This window comes from Orcinus orca, chromosome 3 (assembly GCF_937001465.1).
Source record: "Orcinus orca chromosome 3, mOrcOrc1.1, whole genome shotgun sequence".
NCBI classification, from domain to species: Eukaryota; Metazoa; Chordata; class Mammalia; order Artiodactyla; family Delphinidae; genus Orcinus; species Orcinus orca.
Genome location: NC_064561.1, coordinates 15,148,925 through 15,160,086, shown reverse-complemented (window position 1 = coordinate 15,160,086; position 11,162 = coordinate 15,148,925). Strand labels below are relative to the sequence as shown.

Sequence of the window (11,162 nt, the reverse complement as noted above, 5' to 3'; positions counted from 1 at the left end):
AAATCCTCACAATGGTCATCCTTATATTTAAAATTCTGGCTCCATTACCTCTACTCATTTTCTACAACCCACCAATGTAATCCTTGATTTTCTTTGAACTGCCAGGCATGCCCTCTCTTCAGGACATTTATATTTGCTTCTTTCTGTGCCCAGAACATTCTTCACCAGAACTCCATTTGACTTATTAACTCCTCTCATTTCAATCTTTGACCAAATATCACCCTCGTATTTGCCCTTTCATGGACAATTTTATGTAAAATTATAAAACTGTCAGGCTTTTCCTATCCCAATTTCCGGCCCTTTTCATTACAATTATTAGGGTTTTTTGTATATTTTCTCAATTTTTCTCTCTTATTTTATTAATTTTATGTGTCCCCACTCTGGGGACCTTCATGAGATCAGAGATTTCTGTCAGTTCTTTATTTTCTCCCCTATCCCCAGTGCCTATACTAGTGCCACACAGAGTGAAGCAATAAATCAGTTGTTGAGTGAATGCACAAATGAATGAATTATGTATTTTGCTCTATATTGCAGTTTACCTCAATGTTACAAAGATTATCTTAATGTTATGTGGTTGGATAGATTGGATTTCCTGTGTGTTGCATTTCAGGTGATAAGGAGGACATTACAAAATGTGTTATGAGATGTAAAGATTGAATTGACAGGGGTGGAATCTATTGCTTCAGAAGACAAACAAGGTTAACAACACTCTTTTTCCAGATTCCAGATTGTAAATCCATCTAGTTCCAATAACAATGTTTAAGTAAATTCTGAAACCCCCCAAAATCAAGACATTTATCAATTTTTATTTTATTTATATTGCTTAGCTTTTATATATTCTAAAACAGTATTCTAAGGACAGGTTTTAATTGTGCTTAATCTCAATCAGTAAGGGGTTCCTAAAGTCACAGTTCCTGTATAAATATGCATGCCTTCAACAATCTCTTCATGACCCCAATAACCCCTTTATTCCTCAGGGTATAAATAAATGCATTCAAAAAAAGGTGTGATAATGATGTAGAACTCTGCTGCTCCCTCGTCCTTTTATAAGCCTGCCACAATCAGGTGAGAAGAACAAGTGGAGATAGCTTTTTTCTGTCCTTTTCCTGAACTCATCTGGAATACCACAGTAAGTACACAGGCATAGGAAGCTAGAATGGCCGTGAAAGGTAACAACAGTATAATAAGGCCACTCAGGAGAACTGTATATTCATACTGGGAAGTATCCTGAGACACCAATAGCAAGCACCAGGGATGGAACTTCACAGAAAAAGACATTAATGAGTCAAGAGCTACAGAAGGGAAGTTGAAATGCAAACAGCATATGTATTAAAGAGTTGACAGAACAACTGGTCCATGCACATGTGACCATGAACCAACAGATCATCTTGCTCATGAGTAAAGGGTAACGTAAAGGATGACAGATGGCTACATAGCGATCATAAGACATGAAACCAAGAAGAAGGGCTTCAGTTCCACCAAGTGTCAAGAACAAAAATGTTTGAATCTTACAACCTAAAAAAGTAATGGTCTTACTATTGGACAGAAAATTAATTGCCATCTTGGGCATGGTGGTTGACAAGTACATCATGTCAATGAAAGAGAGCTGAGTAGAAAGTACATTGGACTGTGGAGTCAGATGTATTGATACAACTGGATGGGAAGTATCACTATGATATTTCCCCTTCAGAATTACTGAAAAGAAGTTTGTAATGACAACAAAATGGCAAGTGTTTATTTGTCCCAATTGGAAAAGACAGAAATATAAAATCTGTATATTTTGCAATTATCTTTTCTTGTAGTGTTCTTACCAAATCTGCTATTTTTTGGAAGAATTTGAGAAAGTTTGGCTTTAATTCTTATTTAAATGTTTAGTAGAATTCACCCATGAAGACATCTAGTCCTTGGCTTTTATTTGTTGAGATTATTTTGATTATTACTTCAATTTCCTTACTTGTTATTGATCTATTCAGATTTTCTATTTCTTCATGATTTCAGTCTTGGAAGATTGCATGTTCCTAGGAATTTATCCTGTTCAGGATATTCTTTTCTGGGTTATCCAATCTGCTTTCAAATAATTGTTCACAGTATTTTCTTATGATCCTTAATATTTCTGTACAATCAGAGTAATATCACTTTTTCCATTAATAATATTATTTATTTGATTCCTTCCTTTTTTATGGTTGTCTAGCTAAAGTTTCTTTCTATTGTGTTCCCTAATCTCCATTTTATTTATTTTTGTTGTGATTCTTTTAAAAAATATTTATTTCTGTTAATGTTGAGGTTAGTTTGTTCTTCTTTTCCTATGTCATTAAAATGCAAACAAAGGGTGTTTAATTTCTTTCTTTTCTTAACATCAGTGTTCATCACTATAAACATTCCCTTTAGAACTGCTTTTGCTGTGTCCCATATGTGTTTTTTTTAATATATTTTTATTTGTCTCGAGAGACTTTTTGATTTCCCACTTGTTTTCTTCTTCCTAGACCCACTGGTTTTTCAAGAGTGCAATTTTAATTTTCCACATATTTGTAAAATTTTCAAATTTCTCATTAATATTCATTCTATTTCCTACCATTGTAATTAAAATAGATATTTGATATGATCTCAATTTTCTTAAACTGGTTCATACTTATTTTGTGACCATATATAAGAGCTATCCTGGAGAATGCTTCTGAGAACTTCAGAAGAATGATTTGTGTTTAGTTGCTGTTGTATGTCAGTACACGTCTGTTAGGTTCATTGGTCTAAAGATCAGTTTAAGTCAGTCATTTCCTCAGTCTGTGTTTATGATCTATCTATTGTTTATTGTTGCAAGTGAGTGTTGCAGTCCTTGACTGTTACTGTACTGTGTATATTTCTCTCTTCAATTCTCTTAATATTTGTTCAACATTAGAACATTAGTGTTCTAATGTTGAATACACACATATTTACTATTGTTTTATATCTTGATGAGTTGGCTACCTTTTCATTATATAATGACTTTATTTGTCCATTGTGACAGATTTTGTCTTAAAGACTATTTGGTCTGCTATATGTATAGCCAGTACTGCTTTATTTTGGTTAATACTTGCATAGAATATCTTTTTCCAACCATTCACTTTTAGCCTAAATATGATCTTAAAGTTAAAGTGTGTCTCTTGTTTGCAGCATATAGTTGAGTCTTAGTTTTTTGCCACTCAGAAACTCTATGTGTTTTGATTCTAAAATTTAATGTGTTTAGAGTTAAAGTGATTATTGATAGGCAAGGGAAAACTATTGCCATTATGGTCATTGGTTTTTGTTTTTTTTTTTTTTTTTTTGCCGTATGTGGGCCTCTCACTGTTGTGGCCTCTCCCGTTGTGGAGCACAGGCTCCGCACGCGCAGGCTCAGCAGCCATGGCTCACGGGCCTAGCCACTCCGCGGCATGTGGGATCTTCCCAGACTGGGGCACGAACCCGTGTCCCCTGCATCGGCAGGCGGACTCTCAACCACTGCGCCACCAGGGAAGCCCATGGTCATTGTTTTCTAACTGTTTTGTTGTTCTTATGTTCCTTTCTTTTTCTTTACTGTCTTCCTTTTGTAATATGTTTATTTTTTGTACTGGTATGCTTTGATTCCTTTCTCTTCATCTTTTGTATATCTACTATAAGATTTTGCTTTGTGGTTACCATGAGGCTTATATAAAGCATCTTATAGTCATAACAGCCTATTTCAATCTAATATAACTTGAACTTCAGTAGCAGACAAAAATTCAACAGTTTTACTCCCCACTTGTTTTTTATTTATGCTACACTTTACATCTTCTTATATTGTCTATACATTATGGACTTTATTTATCTCTAGTTATTTTTAATACTGTTTTGGTCAGGCCAATTACCAAGGTCTGAGGCAAGTGTGGATCTTCTGAGGTCTCTGGTTGAATGGGACTCCCTCAGGTCCTTGGTCAGTAGGGCTGTCGCTGGTACAAGGATTATCCTCATGGTACACAGATAAGCCTACAGAAAGCAGGTCTGTTACAAGCTTTGTGGGTAAATGTGGCTCCCACCAAGTCCCTGGAAGGGCTCCTCTTGGGAAACTGTGCAGTTTTTCAAGAGGTGAGACTGGCTCTCTACCACAATAGAGTAGGGCAGGAACTAAGTCACAGGGCTGCTTCAGTGTCCACAGTGAGGACAGGGCTCTGCAGGCCTGCTTCATTGGCAATGGATGTGTGGCTTTTCTGAGATCTCTTTGTGGAGAGTGCTGGTGACAGGACCAAGGTTAACAGGGCTGTAGGTGAATCCACAGGGGATTGGGGTTTTTTCTGAGTCCATAATGAGGACCACTGTCAAAGACCTTGACAAGTGGGTCAGGCATGCCCTCTCAAAGATGTCTTTCTTGATCTTGGGCTCCGCTGGAGTTTCACAGTTTCCTACTGGGCTTACGAAACTCCTCAAAAGCCATTTTTGTTCTTGGATGGCTGCCACGTTCTTGTTGCTGTGGGAAATGCAAACAGAGGAAACTCTTATTCTCTCATCTTGCTCCATCATAATTCTTGTCAATTATAAAATTGTGCTTTTTTTGAGAGAGAAAATATTTACAAATGAGAATAACTTTGCAAAGGAGATAAGTAGAAAAGAGATTGTGAACTAAAATCACTAATTAAGGAGTTAACTTTTTTTGATTACCAAATGTTTGGTCAGCTAATTCACTCAAAGAAAATATTCTCAACACTTTCCTCCAGAGACAACCAAAAGTCTCATTTAGTCATGGATGATGAGCAGGTATGCAGAAGGTTCCAAAATGTCTTCACTTATCTTATGACTCATAAAATGCAAGTCATTGAAATACCTAACATAGTTGATGAATCAGGATCCTGAGAACAGCAATATACACGCCCATGTGGAAAGCAAGATTAGGAACAACACAAGAATTGTTCCATAGACATTCCCAAATCTCACTCATTTGAATGCACCCTATATTTTGGTTGAAGAACATTCATAAATAAAGCCAATTTTTTTCTTGTTGAATAGTTTTCTCATTTTGTAATTATTGCTCCTGGAATTTTCCTCTAGAATAGTCTTCCTTTTCCAAGATCCATATTGATTTATCTACCATGATAAGTGTAAAAATTATCTTCTGTGAGCACTGGTTTTCCCAGACAATTTCTTGTGGATGGATAGTTGGGGTCTGTGAGTGAAAGAATATGGCTTTACAAATATTCACTGCATTCTTCTTATCTTAATGGAAGAAATGACTTCCACATTCCACATATATGGACCTGGACATGTTCTTTGTTTTGCTCATTGCCATGTTACTGAAAGTGTCTGTGTACCATTATAACTAAACTCTCAAAAAATCAATGATATAAAAAGAATCTTAAAGGAAGGCGGGGGAAAAAAGTAACCCACGATGGAACCCCATTAGTCAATCAGCGAATTTCTCAGCAGAGACTCTACCGGCCTGGAGAGAGTGAAATGACACATTCAAAGTGTTAAATGATTAAAATTTCTAACCAAGAATACTTTATACAGCAAAGTTATCATTCAGATATATAGGAGAAATAGACTTTCCCAGGCGAAGAAAAGCTAATGGAGTTAGTTCATCATCACTAGACTTGCCTTGCAGGAAATGCTCCAACTAAAATGTTTCTGAATAGCAAAATAAAGGATCAATGAAGTTAAATATAACCTCCAGAATGGGAAAAAAAATATCTTCAAACCATATATCCATATATTTAAGGAGTTAAAATATATTAAAAAACTCATACAACTCAATAGCAAAAAAATAAAAATTTCAATTAAATGTCGGCAAAAGACCAGAATAGATTTTTCCAGAGAATATATGTGAAGGTCACCAAGTACATAAAATTAATGCTCAACATTATTATTTTCAGGGTAGTACAAATCAAAACCAAAATGGCATAATACCTCACTCATGATAGAATGACTATTATCAAGAAAACAATATGTAACAGGTGTTGAGGATGTGGCTAAAAAGGAACACTTGTGTGCTGTCATTGGGAGTATAAGTTGGTACAACCACTATGAAAAACAGTATGGACTTTTTTCAAGAAATTAAAAATAGGACTTCTGTATGATGTAGCAATCTTACTTTTGGGAATAATCCAAAAGAAATGAAAAAAGAATACTGATGAGATATCTGCACTCCAACATTTATTGCATCATTATTCACAAAAGCCAATATATGGAAACAACCTAAGTGTTTGTCAATGAATGAATGGATAAGAAACTGTGGTACATAAATACACAATGAAATATTTCCAGTCATAAATAAAAAGAAAATCCTGCCAATAGGAACAATATGGATGGAGCTTGAGGGCATTACGCTAAGTGAAAAAAAGTCAGACAGCGAAAAGCAAATACTATATGATATTACTTATATGTGGTATCTGAAAAAGCTATAATTGTAGAAACAGAGGTTAGAATGGTGGGTATCATGAACTGGGGTTTGAGTTAAATGGGGAGGTGTTGTTCAAAGAGAACAAACCTCCAGTTGGAATAGGAGTAAGTTTTCAATCTAATGTGCATAATGTTGATTTTAGTTAATAGTATTGTATTATGTATTGAAAGTTGCTAAGAGAGTAGATCATAAAATTTCTCATCTCAAAAATGAAATAATAGCTATGTGACATGATGGAGCTGTTATGGAGGAGCTACTGTCAGAGTGGAAATTATGTGCACAATTAAATGTGCACATTTAATTAATTAATTATTAATTTAATTAATTAAATTATTAATTTAATTAATTAATTAAATGTTTTTAATGTATTTAATTAATTAAATTATTAATTTAATTAATTAATTAAATGTGCACATTTGTTCAGTTCATGATCTTAGCCTAATTCTGAGCTTTTAAAATTTCATCACATTTCACATCAGATCTGCCAAAAAACCTCAAATATGGAATCTGGCTACTTCTTGGTCCTCCTCAATTACCATTTTGGTCCAATATATTTTATCACAAGGAGACTGCTGCAATGGCTTCACAGCCCATTTCAATCCTCTTTGCAAAACCCAATAATGATTCTGGATCATCTTAAATTAAACACAAATTTTTTATATTAGTCTACTTTATAATCTGTTTTCACTATATCTACTCATTTCCTACAACCCATCAACTTACTTACATTTTGATCTTCTTTGAATTTGCCAAGCATTTTCTCTACATGTGACATTCTCATTTGCTTCTTCCTCTACCAGAAAACACATCACCAGCTATCCATTTGACTTACTTCATAATCCTCTTTCAGTCTTTGACCAAATATCACCTTCTTAGTGTACCTTTGGTGGACAATTTTAAATAATATTGCAAATTTCCCATTAAAATTTCTTGCTTTATTTTTTCATTATTACTTTTTCATTATTACTTTTTGATACACTGCAAAATTTGTTATATATTGAATATCTCCCCGAACTGGAATAGAAACATTATGAGATCAGAGACATCTGTCATTTTTATCTTTGATTACTTCATTATTACTAGTGTCACACATGTAATTAAAACATTACACATTTGTTGAATGAGTGGATTATGTACTTTGCTCCATTTGATCACTTATAGATTCTCTTAATTTTATGTGTTTGGATAAATAATATTTCCCATGCATTGGATTTCAGGTTCTAAAAGGGCAATTAAAATATTTATAATATGAAAACTGTGGGGTAACAGAGTTGAATTCTACTGCTTTAGTAGTTAAACAATTTGGAAAATCACACTGTTTCTTTAGCTTCTATACTGAAAATTCATCTAATTCCAATAACAATGTGTGAGGTACTTCTGATATCAGGAAAGAATCAAGATTTTTATCATTTTATTTATTTAATAAACTTTTCATAGACTTTACATTTGTCTAGGCAGTATTCTTAGAGTATGCATATTCCAAAACAGTATTCTAGGCATAGCTTTTTATGTTGTTCGGTCTCAGCCAAAAGGGAGGTCCTACAGTCACATTTTCTGTACAAATATATATGGTCCCAATAGTCTCTTCAAGGCCCCCATAACTCATTTATTCCTCAAGCTGTAGATAAATGGGTTCAGAAGAGGTATAACAATGGTGTAAAACACTGCTACTATCTTATCCTCTTCAGGGGACTGCAAGGAGGGTGGCCTTGTATAGGTGGAGAGAGAGGTCACATAGAATGAGCTTGTCACAATTAGGTGACAGGAACAAGTAGAGAAAGCTTTTTTCTGTCCATTTCCTGAACTCATGTGGAATACCACAGTAAGCACACAGGCATAGGAAGCTACAATGGCCATGAAAGGTAACAACAGAATAATAAGTCCACTCAGGACTATTGTATATTCATACTGGGAAGTGTCCTGACACACCAATGGCAACATGGATAACAACAGAATAATAAGGCCACTCAGGACTACTATATATTCATACTGGGAAGTGTCCTGAGACACCAATGGCAACATGGATGGAACTTCACAGAAGAATGATTAATGAGTTGAGAGCTACAGAGGGGAGGTTGAAATGCATACACTGTATGTATTCAAGAGTTGATGGAACAACTGGTCCATGCACACGTGACCATGAGCCAACAGATATTCTTGCTCATGAGTACAGGGTAACATAATGGATGACAGATGACTACATAGCGATCATAAGACATGAAACCAAGAAGAAGGGCTTAAGTTCCACCAAGGGCCAAGAACGCAAATGCTTGAATCTCACAGCCTAAAAAAGTAATGGTCTTACTATTAGACAGAAAGTTAATTGCCATCTTGGGCACAGTGGTGGAGATGTACATGATGTCAATGAAAGAGTGATGACTGAGTAGAAAGTATGTTGGAGTGTGGAGTCTGGTGTCCAATCGGATGAGAAGAATCAGTATGATATTCCCCATCAGAGCCACCGAAAACAGAATTGCAATGGCAGCAAAGAGAAAAGAGTCGATTGGATCATATTGGAAAAGACGGAGAAAGTACAAAATCTGTTTAAACAGTTTGATTTCCTGTTTTCATGGCTTAACTAAAAATATAAAAGCAGATAATATTTGAGAATTTCATGTAGCATTTCTGATTTCCCTTTAAGAGAAAAAGATGATGATTATTAAATGTAAGAAAATTTTCTTGAATCACCTTAGGTGAATATATCTCTCTCTACTCAATACAGTAAATCTTTTTCTGTTAAACAATAGCCACTAAACAAATTATAAAATAAAATAAAAAAACCTTTTTACTGAATGTAGAATTAAATATATTTTGAAAATAAAAATAAACATTGAGATGCCTTGCCAACATAAATTATTTTCCTCTTTTGTAAATATTAATATCTTCAGGGTGATACACTGTAGCTGAATTCTTTTGTTATAAACATAGTCTTCTAATTAATTCACTTGTATAAATAATAAAATTGTCATGACAGTGTTGGTCATATATATTATAATTTTTAAATGTTTACTGTACTCCATTTTGAATTTGTATTGGCTATGAAATAGTATAAAGTATAATAACACATGCAGCCTTTATGAATTAATTGGTGTTTACTTCTTCCTGTGAATGTAGAAGAGATTTAATCAATTGAGGAAAAAATATACCAGACATGAGGAAAAACTTGAGTATGAATTAATAAAATATAAATTTAAAACTTATTTAACTTTGACTCAAGTAGCATTTTAAAAATGGTTGATTCAAAGCTAATAAATTTAATTTTTTTCTCCTTTAATTTCTGACATAAACCTGTCCCTTGTGTAATTCCAGAGCAAATAATGTCTGCTAACTAGAGGTCCCTTGGTCTCAAAACATTTAATAAAATTGCAGAAGAAAATATTAAATTTAGCATTTAAATTTAGCATCTTAGGATTTATTGTGTATCTATATTATGGGCATGACACATTGTTTCTGAAACTCTAAATATGAACCAGACTGATTTTGTCCATCAAAAGTTTACAGCTATTCTCTATCACAACCATGTATGACTGTCAGCCTGTCTACATAAGGAGACAGCAGGGATGAGGCAAAGTGAGTAGACTGACACAGATAGATGTGTTAATAACAGGCTGCTATACTGAGAAATAATAAGGGTATTATTGAACTATGAGAAAAGGTTTTAATACAAATGAATAAGTGAGAAACCATAGGACAGTTTGAGAAAAGCTTGGGAGATCTTATAAATATGTCATTATGCATACAAGAATTCATGTATACACTCTTTACAATTTCTTTCTTAAAATACCATGAAGTATGTCAGGACACAAAAAGAAATAAGCATATAATAATATTAGCCTAAGAAGAGACATAATAAAATATTCCAGATTTATCTAAAATTATCTGCATATATAAAACTGTATTTAAATATAAAATAAAATACCTCCCAAGGTTAACTGCAAAATTCAGAACAGGAGTGAAGTATATGTCAAGGAAGCACCTCTACCCACCTTGTAAATTTGAGAGCACATACTGAATGTGCAAAATGGGGCAGAAGGATAGAAAATCCCCATGGGAATCCTCCTGAACCATAGAATGTCAGAGAGCCATAAAATTACTGACCAAAGTCAATGCTTTTTAGCCTAGGTAAAATCCAAATTCTTCTATTTTAAACCCAACTGTGTTCTTTACTATTGAGAGGATGATTTTTTTAAATTTGAGCTATGCATGAAAGAAATAATAGTAAAAGACTATCAGTTACTTCTAAATCAAGATAGAGAATTAGAAAATTACTGATACCTCAGTAGAAATTTGAAAGTATTAGGTAAGACTTATTATAAAGCTATTGTGAAACAAAGATAAGAAATTCAAAATATTTTCAACAAAACTAGCCAACACTGTTATCAAAATATGACAAACAAGAGGACTGAAAAAATCACTGCTGAATTAAACATGCAAATCTGAATACAATTATGACAAGCAGAATTCCATGATCTATTACAAAGTTATAGTTACCTGTTATCAGCCAAGCTGATATAAAACAGACAAGTCCTACTAAAAATAAACATATCAGTAAGTTAAATAAGAATGATACTATACACTTTAATATATTCCAAAAATAATTTGATCTAATTGAAACCAATTCTTAATAAAAATATTATTAAACAGGCTATCATTATAGATCCTTACTCCAAAGAACAGTGTTTCTACCTGAAACAAAAAACACAGTGATATAAAGATGAATACTTATTTAATTCAGAAAACAAAATTAAAAATGCATTGTACCATACTGTTAAATTTTTTAATG

At 33.6% G+C, this 11,162-nt stretch overlaps 2 pseudogenes; both read right to left on the bottom strand.

Moving 5' to 3' along the window:
* Window positions 1–905: 905 nt before the first annotated feature.
* LOC101289772 (olfactory receptor 2AK2-like) lies at window positions 906–3,960 on the bottom strand (annotated as a pseudogene).
* Window positions 3,961–4,118: 158 nt separating this feature from the next.
* Window positions 4,119–8,950, bottom strand: LOC101289530 (olfactory receptor 2AK2-like; annotated as a pseudogene).
* Between the last annotated feature and the right edge of the window lie 2,212 nt (window positions 8,951–11,162).